This window comes from Mus pahari, chromosome 10 (assembly GCF_900095145.1).
Source record: "Mus pahari chromosome 10, PAHARI_EIJ_v1.1, whole genome shotgun sequence".
Classification (NCBI taxonomy): Eukaryota; Metazoa; Chordata; class Mammalia; order Rodentia; family Muridae; genus Mus; species Mus pahari.
In genome coordinates, this window is record NC_034599.1 from 20565797 (window position 1) to 20582940 (window position 17144).

Consider the following 17144-nt stretch of genomic DNA (forward strand, 5'->3'; position numbering starts at 1 on the left):
TGCTGTAGAGAGGGGTAACGTGGAAATGTCTGCTTTCCTTAGAAATCTCAGTTGTATCACATGATGTTCTTCTGGAAACATCCTGTGGGAAGATGTTTTGCTGAAGCAGACACATGAGAGTGAGCGCATGTGATGTTTTGCTGGAGTAGCTGCTTGACAGAGAGTGTGATACTTGGAAAGAGCGTAAGAAGAACCCCACAGAAGGTGAAAGGACACTTGCATTGTTCAGCCTTGCAACACTTCACTGGTCTTCGCTTGCCGTGCAACTCTTAGCTGGTCTTTGCTGGCCTTTCCTTAGAAACGCACCAAAGAACTCAGGGCACTCTTGCGAATTCCTGCTGCTCCTGCTGACTTGTGCTAATTTGGTGGAGCTTTGCAGTTTCTGCTGGATCAAGCCACTGCTACTGATTCGCGTTTGGCATTTTCTATTGGACTGAACTGCTGGTATCCTAACAACAAAGAGTGGAGTCACCCCCAAAGAACTACTTCTAAATAGGTCCACAGCACCCTTTTCCTAAAACCCTTTTTCTAGTCATTGAAAGACCTAAATAAATGGTTGTGCCTTGTGAGCCTTGGGGCATCTGACACTGAAGACTGGGAAGTGTGCAGTGGCCTGGAGTTCGTGTGGATCTAGGACCCCTCCCCCTAAGAGCCACCCCTTCCCTCAGTTGCCCAGCCTAGCAGAACAATCACCCTGCCTTTGGACAACAGCAGGATATCAGGGAGGGGTCTCAATAACAGTACAGTATTCACGGTGCTTCAGAAACCTTGAACCAGACCAAGGACTCCTTGCAGCGAACACAGGCTGCAGTGCCACTCTGACAATGGGGGCAGGGCGAGGTAGAACTAGAGCTGTGACTGGTGGTGACAGGTGTGAGAAAGGGAAGTGGAAGGGGAGCATGTAATTACCAAGTAGGGCCGGGCAGGGTAGTCTGGAGGTTAGGCAGGCTCTGCCCCAGACATGCTGCCCAGTTGCCCTGGCTCTGACCTACAACAGTGGCTTAGATGGAGAATGGTTCATTTTCTGGACTGGGACTCCTCCTCAAAAGACCTCCAGGTCCCGTGCTGCCCTGGAGAAAATGCTGGTATCTGTGGCCTGTGCTCCCACTGAAGGCCATGTCCATGGCCCATGTTGCTGCTGGGAGCCATGTTGATATGTATGGCCTTGTGCTGCCACTGAGGGCCATGTTGGTGTCTGTTGTCCTGCTTCGGGGGATTGTTTAGATGTTTGTCACTGTGGGTCCACATTCAGACCTGCTGATGGGGTGTTGGGCATGGCTGCTGGGGAGGCGAAAGTCGGGAAGCAGGCTAGACTGTGATGACCCTGTGCCATCACCCTCTGGTGTCGGACTTTGGGGAAGGGTTGAGACACCAGTCAGGGAGTAGGGAAATGCAGCCTAGGATTCAGGAAGCCAAAGATGGGGTTTCCTGACTCCTGGACATCTAGTCGCTGCTAGGGTGTTGCATAGATGAGTGTGGAACAAAGGACTGGGAGTCCACAGGCTGCCTGCGAGGCCAGGGTATCCAAGTGCAGCTGAGTCTGGAGGAGTTGGGAACAGAGTGGTGGGAGCTCCAGCTTAGCTCATCAGTGATTGTCCTTAACTTGGCAGCAGTTATTTGGAAGCACAGAGAGGCCTTTTATAGGAGACTTAGACTGTGGCTCTGTAGTCGATGTTCCCCAAGGCGGTTTTGATAGAAGAGACAGTCCATACATTTTATTGACTGTTCCTCTTGGAAAATGGATGTATACCAACTCCTCAGGGTGAACCAGAGATTAAATTCCTTTTGCAGGGAGGAATGTCCAGGAAGGGAAGCTTATTGGCTAAACTCTCAGGACCTTTAGATACCTAATTAGCATGGAGAACTGTCCTTAGGCTATGTGACCACAGGTCAAGTTTCCTTGTGAGGAAAGTGTGTAGTACGTGTTCCAGGCCAGGAATCTTGGTAGGGAGCAGGGAGCCCCCTACCATCTCAGATGAGTGTCGGGGTGACAGGGACTCTGAACCTGCACAGCCTACCAAGTTTCCTGATGTAGTCCACTGTCCCACACGTGGTTGGTGTTACCATAGGATGCCATGTTGTTTGTCCATGGTCCATGTTACCTCCAAAGGCAATGTGGATATCCCTGGTCTGTGCTGCAGCCTGAAGTCATGTTAGTGTCCATGGCTTAGGTTGCCATCGAAGGCCATGTTGCTATCCATGACCTATATGATGCCGAGGGCCATGTTGGTGTCTGTGGCCTGTGCTGATGCCAGAGGTTATGTGGATGTTTGGTCTGTACTGTCATCAGAAATCATGTGGAAGTCCATGATTCATGCTGCCGCTGACTCTAAAAGGTAAGGTAGCTTCTTGTTCAGAGGGATTGATGACTGCAGATTCACAGTTGAGAATGAGAGACATAGATGTCCTCTGTGACAGCCTCTCTCTCCCTTACCCACCCCCCAAAAGTAACAGCCTAGACTGGAAGCCACTGAAGAGAACTCTTAATATTTATGATAGGGATCCTGAAGTGTAGTTCTTCAAAAATGATGGTTTCTGGAGCGGTGGGGAAAGACTCAGCTTTCTTAAAGGGGTGACCACTGATACCTTAGCCATGCTCCAGTGAGTCTGTGGGCCACACAAATTAGACTTGGTATATTCTGTCTCTATCTATCTATCCATCTATCTATCTATCTATCTATCTATCTATCTATCTATCTATCTATCTATCTATCTATCTCTTTTCCTCCTCTTCTTCTACCTCTTCCCCTTCTTCTCTTCCTCCTCTGGTGGAGGTCAGAGGTTGCAACGGGTATAGACTTGGAAAGTGAATGTGGTCTGAGTGCATTATGTGAAACTCCAAAAAATCAATAAAACATTATGTTGGGGAAAAAATTCTCAGTGGTCTTACTCTATGCATGGATGATACAAATCTCTTCAATTGATGAACTCGGCTTGAGTTTTTCACATCCTAGTGGGCAGACTGGAATGGTGGCCCTCACTGTCATAATTTTGGTTTCAAGTGTGTATTGACATTGTCTGGCAGACCTCTCTCTCTCTCTCTCTCTCTCTCTCTCTCTCTCTCTCTCTGTGTGTGTGTGTGTGTGTGTGTGTGTGTGTATGGGAGTGTGAGCTGCCAATGCAGCCTGAGAATGGTTGGGGAGAGCAAGAACACAGCTGCCAACAGCCACTAGAGAGCAGTGCTGCCTCAGTGCCAGCCTTCTGGAACTAGCTGGCTTTATCCCTGCCAGGGCAGCGAGGATGTACAACTCAATTAACACTTCCGGAAGCTAAGATGTGAAAGTCCTTTCTGAGAAACGTGAACATGGTTCATGGAAAACCCTACCCTGGTTCTGTCTTCCATCTCTAAGAGACAAGTTTTTCTCCTCCTCTTGTCTGTTTTTCTATTTGCCAAACAAGCACTTGTGTAAAAACCAGCAACTGATATCAAATCCTGCTGCTGCAGGGAAGAAACACACTAGGTGCAGTGTGGTTGGCAGAGACCATCTTTCAGGACCGAAAGAAACCTGTCTACCTAGATAGACATGTACAGTACCTGTGTGGTGTGCCCTGCTTCAGCCAGCTCACCCAGCTGCGGAGCCACAGAACAACACATCAGCTCAACCTCCGAATAAACATTCAGTTCATTCCGTTAAGTCAGACCTGGCCGAGGGGAAATAGCCGAGGATGCACTCTTGTGGGTATGAGAAGGCAGGCCACGGTTACCCACTGCTGGATGTCCAGTTCCAGGGTCTTCCATTTACTAGAAACATTTTATAGCTGAAGAGAAATGATTCCTTGAAAGGGAGGGAGAGAACTGGTTTCTGGGAAGATGAATTTGGCAACTTTTGTGTGGGCAGGTGTGTGTATTGGGGGGGGGGGNGTTGGGAAGAGGGGAACATGACACAGAAAATGTTAGACTAATCTAGTGAGGCCAAGCTCGAATGCACACAGCATCATCTCACCAGAAGGCTTTGCTAATTTAATGCATATTTTTAGAAAACAGGAGGTTAAAGGTCAACTTACACAGATGTCATTCATTGTCAGGGGCAAACCAGTCCTGGCTCTGTTGCTGACCCCAAAGCAAGTTCCTTTTTTTTTTTTTTTTTTTGTTTCATTTGTTTGTTCGTTTGAAAACAGGGTTTCTCTGTGTAGCTCTGGCTGTCCTGGAACTCATGTAAGCCAGGCTGACCTTGAATCTGCCTGCCTCTGCTGGGATTAAAGGCATACACCACCACTGCCCAGCTCTTATATTTATTAAAATTTCATTTTTATCACTTATTTATGGGTATATGTGTGTGTTCTGAGCATGTGCAAGCCAGTGTCTGTGGAGGTCAGAAGAGGGCACACAACCCCCTGAAGCTAGAGTTGTGAGCCACTGGTGTGGTGCAGGACATTGAACTCCAGTCCTCTGAAAAAGCAGCAAGCACTCTTAACAGCTGAGCGAGCCATCCTTCTGCCTCTCCGCAAGCTTCTTGATGTTCTTGCTAAGTCTTGTGTTTCTCACTTAGAGGATGAAGACTTACCTGTATCTCCTGGCATCTTTGTGTGAATAAAATTCACTCCTACCTTGCTCTCTGTTTTGTAGGGCATCTAGAATGTACTATGTGCTCAGTATCAGTGCAACAGCATGAGCAATGGAGATCATGGTTGCTTGGCTTTGTGGGTGTCCCAGGTAAGTCCCATTCATGCCTGTGGGGTAGGAAGGCATGACTCACTAAGAAGGAATGAAAGGTACCCTGCCTCACCAAAAGAAAGCTAGACTTAGCTGTTTCCGATGCTTCTTAGCAGAGTGCTGCAATTTGGAGACTGGACAGGGAGCAGTGCCTTTGAACCTGTCTGTCTCTCAGGGATGGGGAGGAGGAAGCTCTTAGCTTGACATGACTGCTGGGAGAAAGACGGCTGCAGAACAGGGGTATGGGGGGATCTGTATAGAGGGCCTTGTGTAGGCCCCTTGGCAGACCGCAGAGTTGAGCTGGAGCCCCTTCTTGGCAGGCCCTGGCAGGGGTGGTGTGCTGCAGCCATCCACATGTAGGAGGAGCCGTTCAGTCCTAAGACCTCCAGGTCTGGACACCCAGAGGACCTCTTGAGGGTCCTAATGTCCACGAGGAACTTTTGGGATAAAAATGGAGGAATCCTCACAATCCTGTTTCAGTGTCTTCCAGTTTCAGTGGCTGGCAACTGGGAATATAGCACAGGGAACTGGTTGGCCTTGCCTTTGCCTTGAGGATCCCTCGAGTAAAATGCAGAGACAACACACCAAGTGTTTTCAAGGGCTTGGGACCAAGCAGGCTGCTAGTCCCGGGAAAAACTGTTCCTGCCCTTTTCTTCTGGTGGTTTTGGTTTTCTTGACATCAAACTGGTAGGTATAAGAAGTGCCAAAAAAAGCTCTCACATGTGGTAGCCAGAGATAAGGACCCAAGCAGTATGCTATTCTTTTTTTTTTTTTTTTTTTTTTTTTAAGATTTATTTATTTATTATATGTAAGCACACTGTAGCTGTCCTCAGACATTCCAGAAGAGGGAGTCAGATCTCGTTACGGATGGTTGTGAGCCACCATGTGGTTGCTGGGATTTGAACTCAGGACCTTCGGAAGAACAGTCAGGTGCTCTTACCCACTGAGCCATCTCACCAGCCCCGCAGTATGCTATTCTTAAATTCAAGTGCCCATACACATGCACACACAATATTGTCTGTGTTGACAGTGATACTTGGAATACTGAAGAATGCTTATAGAGCCAGGAGTGATGGTGCATGCCTAAAATCTCAGTACTTGAGAGGCAGGAGGATGGAAAATTAAAGACCAACCTGGGCTACGTAGGATTACACCTTGTACCACTCTCCTGCACTGAAGAGAGATCTCAACTGTTTTTGGAGAGGATATGGACCCAGGGACAAATGTGAGTCCCTAAGTAAAGAAGCAAGGCTAGGGTGAGAAGGCACCAGATAGGTCCAGGCAGTGACAGATCCTAAGATGATTAGCGAGGGAAGGTCTCTGGCAGATACCCCGGAAAAATGACCGGTCAGTAACCTCCAAGGGTTTCCAGTATTACAGACCCCAGGAGATTGTTGGGTCTAGAGATCTTCCCATAGCTGTGTGCCCTGTAGCTTTGTTTTGTGAGCCCCAGCATCTGGGTGGATGCTCACAGTCCTTTAAGCACAGGATGCCTCTCTTTGGCAGGATTTGCTCACTGCTTTCTCTCAGGGTTGACATAAAAAGGAAATCAGTTGTTCTCCTTGGAGGCACTGAATCCTACACTGCCCACAGGAGAATTCTATCTACAGCCCAAACCTAATCTGGCATTGTGAGTTTCAGAGAACCAGAGCTGAGCGCTGAGCCACACCCCACCAGTTTGGCCAATGCTAGACGGGGCCCGTGAGCATGGGAGTCTAGTGGATTGTCCTTGTTGAAAGAATGTGGCATAGCTTGGGTTCTGGCCATCAATGCTGGTGATGCAGGCTTAGCCACAAAGTTATATGATGCCCATAGTGCTATGTTGTCTCAAAGACTCCTTTTGAGGGAAGTAAGCCAGTTAGAAAATAATCCTAAAATGTATTTTAAAAATGACCAATCCTGTTTTGAAGAAATCCTCTTAACATGGAAAAGTGTTAACACTGCCTCATTTATTTAAATAATAGGGTGTTGTATTTTGAATGAAAATGGTCCCCATAGGCTTGTTTGTTTATTTTTGATTAAAGTTTTATTATATTATGATGAGAAAAGATACATAATTTCAATTTAGCTGAATTTGTTAACATTTAAAAACATATTTTGAGTAAATAGACTTACATCACATTCTTCTTTCCCTTTTGTACCCCAACTCCTCCCGGAGATCCCCCTTCAACACCTGCCATATCTTTCATTTTTATCATATTTTTAAAATTTATAAAATATAACAATAAAAATGAGTATTTTAAAAGTTGTTTGATATAAAATATAAAGTAATCAATTAAACAGTCTTATGTAGATGCTTGTCTACAGCAATACTGAAAATACATGTTTTTCTCAATGTGAATTTAAAATAACTCCAAATATATTAACTGTATAATATTTTAAAATAATATATCACTATTGTTTTTTAATGAACATAAAGTCTTTTTGTTTGTTTGTTTTGTTTTTAGTAGAACTTAAAATCTTGGCTCTTACTGTGGTACAAACACAAAATAAGAAGAGTTTTTGGACACTGGAGTTTGTTGTAATAAGGCTGTACTTCAATGTCCCTCACATCGCCAAAGGATTTTACCTCCATAGTAGCTAAGCTAAGAGTTGACAGTTCTGCTGTGCCAAGGAATGAATTGTAGGCACGATTTTTGGATACAGATTTCCTGCTATGGTCAAAGCTATTTGACTTGAATGATAGTCTTCATTCTCAGCCCACGGGGAACAGGTTACATTCGTTTAAGAAATGGTGTGAGTACTGAGTTGGTCTATTCATGAAGTCATTCATCAACTGTTTCAATGAACGATGGTTCTGCGTGGAGGGTGGCACAGACGTTAGGTGAGGGGAAGGTTCTGGTTCCTTGGCTGTGATGATTTTGAAAAGCATTCATCTCAGAATAAGAGTAACTTATAGGGCTGGTGAGATGGCTCAGTGGGTAAGAGCACCCGACTGCTCTTCTGAAGGTCCTGAGTTCAAATCCCAGCAACCACATGGTGGCTCACAACCATCCGTAATGAGATCTGACTTCCCTCTTCTGGAGCATCTGAAGACAGCTACAACATATAGTAAATAAATAAATAAAACATTTAAAAAAAAAAAGAGTAACTTATAAAGTCCTCTTCAAAATTGATACAATAATTATAACTATCAAGCAAAACCTTCAGTCTCACTCTTTGCTGTTCTCTTACAAGCCACCTCCNAAATTAACTGTCTACATTTCTTTTGGCTGTGTAAATAATTTTGAAATAAGTAAGCTGTTCTGAAAACCATAGTATAGTGTAAAAACATCAAATAAACAATCCTACTAATAGAGAGACTGAGATAGGAGAAGCATGATTTCAAGACCATTATGTGGCACACAGCAAGATCCTGTCACATACAAACAAGCAGAAAGGATATATGGATTGTATAATATTGGACCTATTTCTCCAATTATCAAATTAGAGAGACCACTGGATGACAGCCAACAAATGACTAATTCCTCATATGTTTGAATTTCAATTGATTAGGTTATGTTGGTAATATTAATTTTCATATTAAGAGATATTCAGGAAAAGTTATTGTTACTTCTTGTTATTTTTGTTGTTAGAGGTGGAATTATGTTTGTGTGGATTTGTTGAAAGATTATTTTCTTGCTTCTTCTCGGGTGTAGATTCACTCCCTGTGTTGGTGTTTTCCATCTATTATCCTTTGTAAGGCTGGATTTCTGGAAAGATATTGTGTAAATTTGCTTTTGTCATGGAATATATTGTTTTCTCCATCTATGGTGATTGAGAGTTTTGCTGGGTATAGTAACCTGGGCTGGCATGTGTGTTCTCTTAGGGTCTGTATTGCCACACCCACTCCAGTGAAGTCTGAGCGGTAAGCCCAAAGGTTGGACACAGTCCTGAGGCAAAAAGTTTCACGGAAACTTAGTCTCCTGGAGTCTTGGCATCCCGTAGCACCAATGCTCCAAACTTGTCCATACTTCATTCAGTGACCTGTGTGCTTCCTTCAATATTGTTTTATTATAAGTGCTTCCAATTAATGATTTGACAAATACCTAAGTTACATTGAACTTTGCTTCCTGGCCTTCATCAGTGTCCTAGGCAGACCTTGAGCCAACCTTGGGCTTTGAATTTTGTAAGAATGCTACTCATTCAGACGAAAAGCTTCCAGTGTTGACAGAGAGACAGTGAAAGAAATCAGACATTACAATTTACTGGAAAGGAGCTAGAAATCTCAGGGCTAGTTCTACAAGGTAAACTTAGAATAACAGCCAAATCACTCCCATATTCAGGAATTTACAATGGCCTAGGGAGAAGGTGGATTAACTATGGCAAGGGCTCCTGGCTTCTAAGAATATGCTGACCTTAGGTGGGGTTGCTTTTTATCCCAGTTGTAAACACTGATTTTATCCCAGTTGTAAACTCTGCCTGGTTCCTGTTACCTTTTATGTATGCATTTCTCTGTTTTGCAGAAAGAATCATTTTGTATCGGGTAACCTCAATGTAGCTTGGATGACATTAATGTATCACTTAACTTCCTTGTTTTCTTCTGTAATATGTCTGATGCTTACTTTGAGAAATTACATTCAGATCAACACTCTCTTGTGTTTGAGTCTGTTTGTCACCCTGCCAACTCCTTGCCCACCTGAGTATTGGGACCCTGATTCTCCTGCAGGTTGAAGGGTCAACTGAGTCTGGTCCGCGGCACTGTATAACATCTGCCCAGGGTCATCTAGCTTTCATAGTCTCTGGTGAGAAGTCTGGTGTAATTCTGATAGGTCTGCCTTTATATGTTACTTGACCTTTCCCCCTTNCTGCTTTTAAAATTCTTTCTTTGTTTTGTGCATTCGGTGTTTTGATTATGTGACAAGAGGAATTTCTTTTCTGGTCAAGTCTATTTGGAGTTCTGTAGGCTTTTTGTATGTTCATGGGCATCTCTTTCTTTAGGTTTCTATAATTTTGTTGAAGATATTTTCTGGCCCTTTAAGTTGAGAATCTTCACTCTCTTCTAAACCTATTATCCTTAAGTTTGGTCTTCTCATTGTGTCCTGAATTTCCTGGATGTTTTGGGTTAGGAGCTTTTTGCTTTTTGCATTTTCTTTCGCTGTTGTGTCAATATTTTCTATGGTATCTTCTTCACCTGAGATTCTCTCTTCTATGTCTTGTATTCTATGACTTGCATCTATGACTATTGATCTCTTTCCTAGGTTTTTTAACTCCAGGGTTATTGTTACTAGTTCCATTTTTAGATCCTGGATGGTTTTGTTCCTTTCCTTCACCTGTTTGATTGTTTTCCTGTAATTTTTTAAAAAAGATTTATTTATTTAATGTATGTGAGTACACTGACAGTATCTTCAGACACATCAGAAGAGGGCATCGGATCCCCATCACAGATGGTTGTGAGCCACCATGTGGTTGCTGGGAATTGAACTCAGGACCTCTGGAAGAGCAATCAGTGCTCTTAACAACTGAGCTATCCCTCCAGCTCTTCCTGTAATTCTTTAAAGGATTTTTGTGTTTCCTCTTTAAGGGCTTCTAGCTGTTTACCTGTGTTCTCGTGCATTTCTTTAAGGGAGTTATTTATGTCCTTCTCAAAGTCCTCTATAATCATCATGAGAAGTGATTTTAGATCTGAATCTTGCATTTCCAGTGTGTTGGGATATCCAGGACTTGCTATGGTGGGAAAATTGGGTTCTGATGATGTCAAGTAACCTTGGTTTCTGTTGCTTATGTTCTTAGNCTTGCCTCCTGCCATCTGGTTATCTCTAGTGCTGCCTGCCCTGGCTATGTCTGACTGGAGCCTGTCCTTCCTGTGATCCTGGTTATATCAGAACTCCTCAGAAGCAAGCTGTCTCTGTGATCCTGTGATTCTTGGATCTTGTGATCTTGGGATCCCAGATGTGTCCAAGCTCCTGGGAGTCAAGCTGCCTCTGGGACCCTGAGGTCCTGGTGTCACCACAGTCCTGGGTTCCTGGGATCCTATGATCCTGGACATGTTGGAGCACCTGGGAGTGGAGCTGCCTCTGGGTGTTGTAGGACTGGCTGTGGAGTTTGTGCCCAAGGTCTTCTTGGGGCACTAGCCCAGGCAGACTGGAAGGAACCCGAGCCACTGGTCTGGCAAAGTTCCTGAGTGCCTGGGTCCTGCTGATCCCAGTTACTCACAGTGTTGGGATAGATGCGTCTGCCTCACCTCTGATCCTATGATCCTGGGTGTGTTAGAGGGCCTGGGAGTGGAGTTCAGGCTTGTATATTTAAATACTTAGTTCCTGGTAGGTGGAACTATTTGGAAACATTTAGGAGGTGTGTCACTGGAGGGATGCCTTAATATTTCAAAAGTTCACACCATTAGCTCTCTCTGCCTTGTATTTCAAGATGTAAACTCTAAGCCACTGTTCCAGCACCATGCCTGCCTCCCTGCTTCACTCCCCATGATAGTCATGGACTATCTGAAACTGTAACCCCCCCAAATAACATTTTCTTTTATAGGTAGCTTTGGTCATGGAGTCTCTTGCCAGAAGTAGAACAGTAACTGTGACAGTTGCTTTTGCTCAGGCTGCAAATGGATTAGAGGGTCAACAGAGCAGAAGCAGACAGGAGCCCTGGGAAACATTCTGAGGACAAAACTCTTAGCCCATGTGAGCTAGAGGGGCCATCTCAGCATCATGGAGAACAAACCCAAGTAGGCAAATATCCACAGTGCCCAGTTTTCATCTAGGCCACCAGCAGAGGCGGGGGGTCACCCACCTCATCATTCTCCCTGCTTCTAAAGACTCCCTTAATCAGTCTCTGGGCCCTCTTCTATAAATCAAACACTACCATGAAAAATCTATAGAAGGAGACATTTGCTGGAAAAGAGCCCAAGAAATCCAAGAAACCAGCTAAACTCTATTTTCACTCAATGAAAGCAACTACCTCCTCCTTAGGTGTAGAAGAGCATCAGGACATTTTGGGCCACACCATCGTCAGTGGCCAGGGAACAATGATCAGTGTCATACTCTCCACCAGACCCGATGCCAGGACAATCTCATTCCATAAGTCTATTGTTATTATTATTAGTATTATGTTTTTATATTACTAGTACTAATATTATATTTTGAGACAAGGTCTCACTATAACTCAGCTGACCTGAAACTCTAGATCCTCCTGTGTTAGCCTCTTGGGTACTGAGGTTACAGGCATGTGTCACCACACTTGGTTCCTTCAACGGTGATGATAAGAATAACAATGACAACACAATGACAAGCCTGCCTAAAGCCCAAACAAGTGCATGGCTGTGTGTAAATGCCTAAGAAGAGGATTGCAAATTACCCATACTACATGAGTCCAGGTACACTTCAAAGCAACCACACACACATATAGAATAAAAACTTACAAGAAAATCTGCCAACATATTAATAGCCCTTGCCCCATAGAAAGGTTTTAAGATGGCTTAAATTATTTCCTGAAAAAACAGATTTCTTGGGGCAGTGGTTAAGAAGAGTATTTGCTGCTCTTGCAGAGGAAAGCATTCAGTTCACAGCAATGGGGTCAGAAGGATCACAACTGCTCGTTACTCCAGCTCTCGGGGAATCTGATACTCCCTCTCCCTCTGTCCTTTGAGGGTATACACACACACACACACACACACACACACACACACACACACACACGCGCACGCACACACACACACACAAAGATGAATAAATCTTCAAAAATTAGTCTTATTAAGATAGAATTCATATGGTACTTCTTTTAAATTTTATGTATGTATGTATGTATGCATTTATTTATTTATTTAAAGATTTATTTTTTATTATATCTAAGTACACTGTAGCTGTCTTCAGATGCACCAGAAGAGGGCGTCAGATCTCATTACGGATGGTTGTGAGCCACCATGTGTTTGCTGGGATTTGAACTCAGGACCTTTGGAAGAGCAGTCGGTGCTCTTAACCACTGAGCCATCTCTCTCTTAAATTTTATTTTAAGCAAACCAAAGTCTGAGCAGCACTTGGGAGGCAGAGGCAGGTGGGTCTTTGTGAGTTTGAGGCCAGCCTGGTCTAAAAAGAGAGTTTCACAACAGCCAGGCTGTTACACAGAGAAATCCTGTCTTAAAAAAAAACCAAACCAAACTAAAACCCAAACAACAAAACAAACAAAAATAAACATAAACCAAATACATTTAAAAAAAAGAAATATATTTGTTCTGTAAAGAAACTGTAAATATATTTGTTCAAGAAACTGTTGACAAATGATATAAGAATTAACTGGACAGGGACATCCTGAGCATACATCGAAAGACCAAATAGTGTTAAAGTGGGAACACTTCCCAGATTTGTCTGTAGATTTTATTCAATTTTGGGGAACCCTTGCCTGACTTCTTGATAAATTCATGCAAGTTGTTCTTTGTGCTAACAAAACTCAAGGAACTCACATCTCCCACTCTGCTTCTCTGTCATCTTTTGCTGCCGCTATAGCCTTGCTGCTTTGACCAGAAGCCAGGAAGGAAAGGGTTTACTTGACTTACAGGATACAATCCACCACTAAGGGCAGCCAGGGTACGAAGTCGAGGGAAGAGCTTGAAGTAGAAGCCATTAAACAATGCTGCAACCTGTTGCCTTGCTTCAAAGCTCATATTCAGTTACCTTTCTCATATCTCCCAAACCTACATGCCCAGGGTTGTACCACCCACAGAGGACTGGGCCCTCATGTCAATTAGCAATCAAGAAAATGCCATCCAAGCCAATCCAAAGGAGGTAACTTAGCAACCGAAGTTCCCTATCCCCGGATGTTGCACAGTGATAACTGAAGCTGACTATGATACCCAAATAGCCAAAACACTACTGAAAAGAAAGGACAAAGTAAGACCAGCAACTTTGAAATTCCGTGAAACTGGGACTGCATTAGCAGAACAGAACTGGGAATCCAGACATTGGCTCTCACATTTATAACCAACCAATTTTCACCAAGGACGATTCATGAGTCACTAGGCATCAAACTGCAGGTAAGCAGAAGGGAAACTTCTATCTGGTGTTAATAGACGCGAGACAGCAAGTAATTGACTGCCGAAATAGAAACTCACTACTCAGGGGTGAGCTGGAAATTGCAGACTGGTAAGTTCTGTGGTCATGTGCTCCTGAGGGAGGCATCCACGGAGGTCATGAGAGGGCATTAGATCCACTGCAAGTGGAGTTACGGGTGACTCTGAGCCACTGACGTGGGTCCTGGGATCTGAACTCCAGTCCTCTGATAGAGTATCTTAATTGCTGGGTCTTCTTTCCTAACTGAGCCAACTTAGTTATTTTAATCACATTGCTTGGGATGTACTCAAGGGAACTGGAGACAAGTCTACAACAAATGTGCTTGTGAGATTTCAGATCAGCCTTATGCTCAATAGCCAGAGTACAAAGATCCTAAAATCTGTCAGGCAAGATGTAGCACAGCTATGCAGTGGGATGCTGCTGTCATAGGAAGGAAGGACAAGGTGTATGCTACAAGAAGAACATTACGCTACGTGAAAGAGGCGCTTGAAGAAGATGCAGGTAATGAAAATGTTCTGATATTGAACTGAGAACGAAGCTAAGTAGCAGATCATTTGTTTCCCATGAGCAAGAGCCTGTAGACTTGATTCCCAGAACCATGGGGAAAAGGAAGAGAGAACATGTTCTAAAACGGTCACACAACTCCGAATATACCAAAAATTGTCGACTTAACACACTTTAAATGGGTTATGACAAGAGAGTATGTCAGTAAAGTTGTTACGAAAATTTAGTGACGATCACTTTTAAAGAGTTCTTTCACAGGCTGAGGTATTGGCCACCTATACAGTGCTTAGAGTGCAGGCCTGGGTCATGACACGACAGGTCAAAATCCACATCAAAATGCTGGTGAGGTGTGTGCCTGTAATTCCAGCACTAGGGATGTGGGGACAAGAAGATTACTGGCACTTGTTAGCCAGCCACTTGAGCTGAATCAGTAAGCTTGAGGTTCAGTAAGAGATCCTTTCTCCAAAATAAATAAATAAAAATGTCAGAGAGTGATGAAAGAAGACATTGATGTCCATTTCTGGCCTCTATTCACGTGCACACATATGCACACATGTAAATATATTCATATTCACATATAGACTTCTTAGTTTAATCTCAATTACAGTATGGTTCTTTTAATATTAAAAAAACATAATGGACAAATAAAAATATGGCTGAATTTATTTAAAGCTTGAATTTCTCCAAAAAGTATGAACCAATTTTTCGTACTCTTGGCCTAGACTACCTGTGGAGGAAAAAAAGTTAATTCTTTAATTCAGTCACTTCCCCGTGTATGAAAATGAAACAAAAGTTATTGCCCAAATGCCATCTTTGGTGATGTCACAGGTGAAAGGAAACGACTGTCTATCAAATGTATATAAAAGCAGACCTTCAGTGTGCATGTAAAAGTAGACCTATAATGAGCTTCTCAGCAGCTCTGCTTTTGGTAAGAGAATCTTCCTCCTGCCGTGCCTTGAGTAGGATACAGGACGTGGCTAAGTTCAGGGACTGAATTGAATGGCAACTGAGACCTTAGTCTGGGAACAGGTGGAACCAGGCAAGTGACCTGGCTTGCAGCTCTTCTAAACAAACATTCTACTTTATGCTTTTCCCAAGACATTAGCTGTAACTGAACCAAGTCTGAGTAAACATTGAAGCCAACACATTTGTACTGAGCAGAGGCAAGCAATGAAGCCCAGGGCTGTCTGCCTTTGGAGTCCATGACACAGGCACAGGCCAGGGATGTCTCATAATAAAGAAGTAGACAGTGGGCTGGTAGGAGACTGGCTGCGAGAGAAAGGAGCCACTGGGGAACACCCCTGCAGGCCCTGCTCACTACCTACATATAGAACATAGAACTCTTCTTCAAGTAGCTTTGATTCCAAGTAACAGAAGCAATAAGGGAAGGTCCATTCATCCTCCTCAGGACCTGAGTGGGTTTTGCTTTTGTGTGCCTTTATAAAAGAACAATATTGCTTATTTCAGCCTCCCCATCTGTTTAGGTCTGACTTTGGGCGGCTGCTTTAACAAGACCCCTCTGAACCCATAAAGAGCACACATGTCTGACATGCCATCCACTGAACCCCCTTTCACTGGCCGACTTTCATCTGGGTCTCTCCTTGGCACTGAGTTCAGAAAGAGCACAGAGGACTCAAGGACACTGGGCTGGTCTGGACTCAAACTCAGGTGGCCATGACAAACCACATCTAGGAGAATCCAGGAGGCCTGGATTCTCAAACAACTCTCCCCATTCCTCAGAAACCAGACTCAGCTTTCTGACCTGTTGAACACAGATGATCCCACCTCCCCGACTGGGCAAGTCACAGTGTGAAAATGCTTGGTGAGTTACACAGACCAGTCTGCCTTTGAACTAACTTGCTGCCATTAACTGCCATTGGAAGACTTGCTTAACATCAAGTCTAGGGTCTTTATCTGCCTTCCGAGGAAAGGCCCTACCATCTTTCCACAAGCCATCAGGATTAAATGGGATGCAATATATGTAAACAGCACGTAACTGCTAAATAAGTGCTACATGCTATGGCTGCGCTTCCTGGCTGTTAACTAAACTCAGAGCAGGTGCACGAACCCCCTCATCAGCCTGCTTGTCACCATCTTTTGGCTCAGAAAGATGAACAGATATTTTGGGACCAGAGGATGGGAAAGGAAAGTCTGCGGTGTACTCGGCAGGAAGAAAAAAAAAATTCCATCAGTGCAAGAGAAATCTAGGAAAAATGGTCTTTCTCCAGAGAAGAGCTGTGGAAACACTGAAAATAGTCAAGGAGCCCATAAGAGCCAGACAGGGTTAGAATGAGACCTTTGGTCGTCTTCTGAGTGTGCCCATGTAACTGTTGTCAATGCTGGCTGGAGTGACCTCAGCCTTCTCTTTTGGCCTGCAGCAGTGGGAGAACTTCCGAGCAGGGGGTAGGGCTTTGATCTCTTCCCTTTGCCCAGGGCTCTCCTGGTCAGCTCCAGGGGTCATTGGCTCCCTGGCTATGGCGCCAGCTCTTCTCACTCTCCTATTTGTTTACGAGGGGCCCCTCCTCCTGAGGAGGCCTGACGTTGCAGGGTCACACAGTCTGCAGACATGGGCTGACACCCTGACTATGTATTATTTTTAAACAAGCTTCTAAAAAAGCAATATACAATTATTATGGTAAAAATTTTGGAAAACGCTTCAGATCACAGACATGTAATTCCATGTTGGAATGGCATTCCGTTACAGCTAGTTTCAGAACATGTATTTTTCTCTCCACAATAGATCACCTGCTCTCAAGTTATTCAAGCATGGTGCAGCCTTTTGCAAGGACCACACTTTAGTCTTTCTCTTACAAAGCAGTTGAGAGATGAACAGCTTTGAAAACTGTAGGGTAGCATGGGCAAGCACTCCAGACACTCCACAGTATATATGTGTAATAGATATGTATATAACAACTGCATTTGTAATTTATCACACAAAGGTGCTTTTCACTAGGGTAAGTACTGTCTCAGTGTGTACCATGTGAGCAAATGTGTAC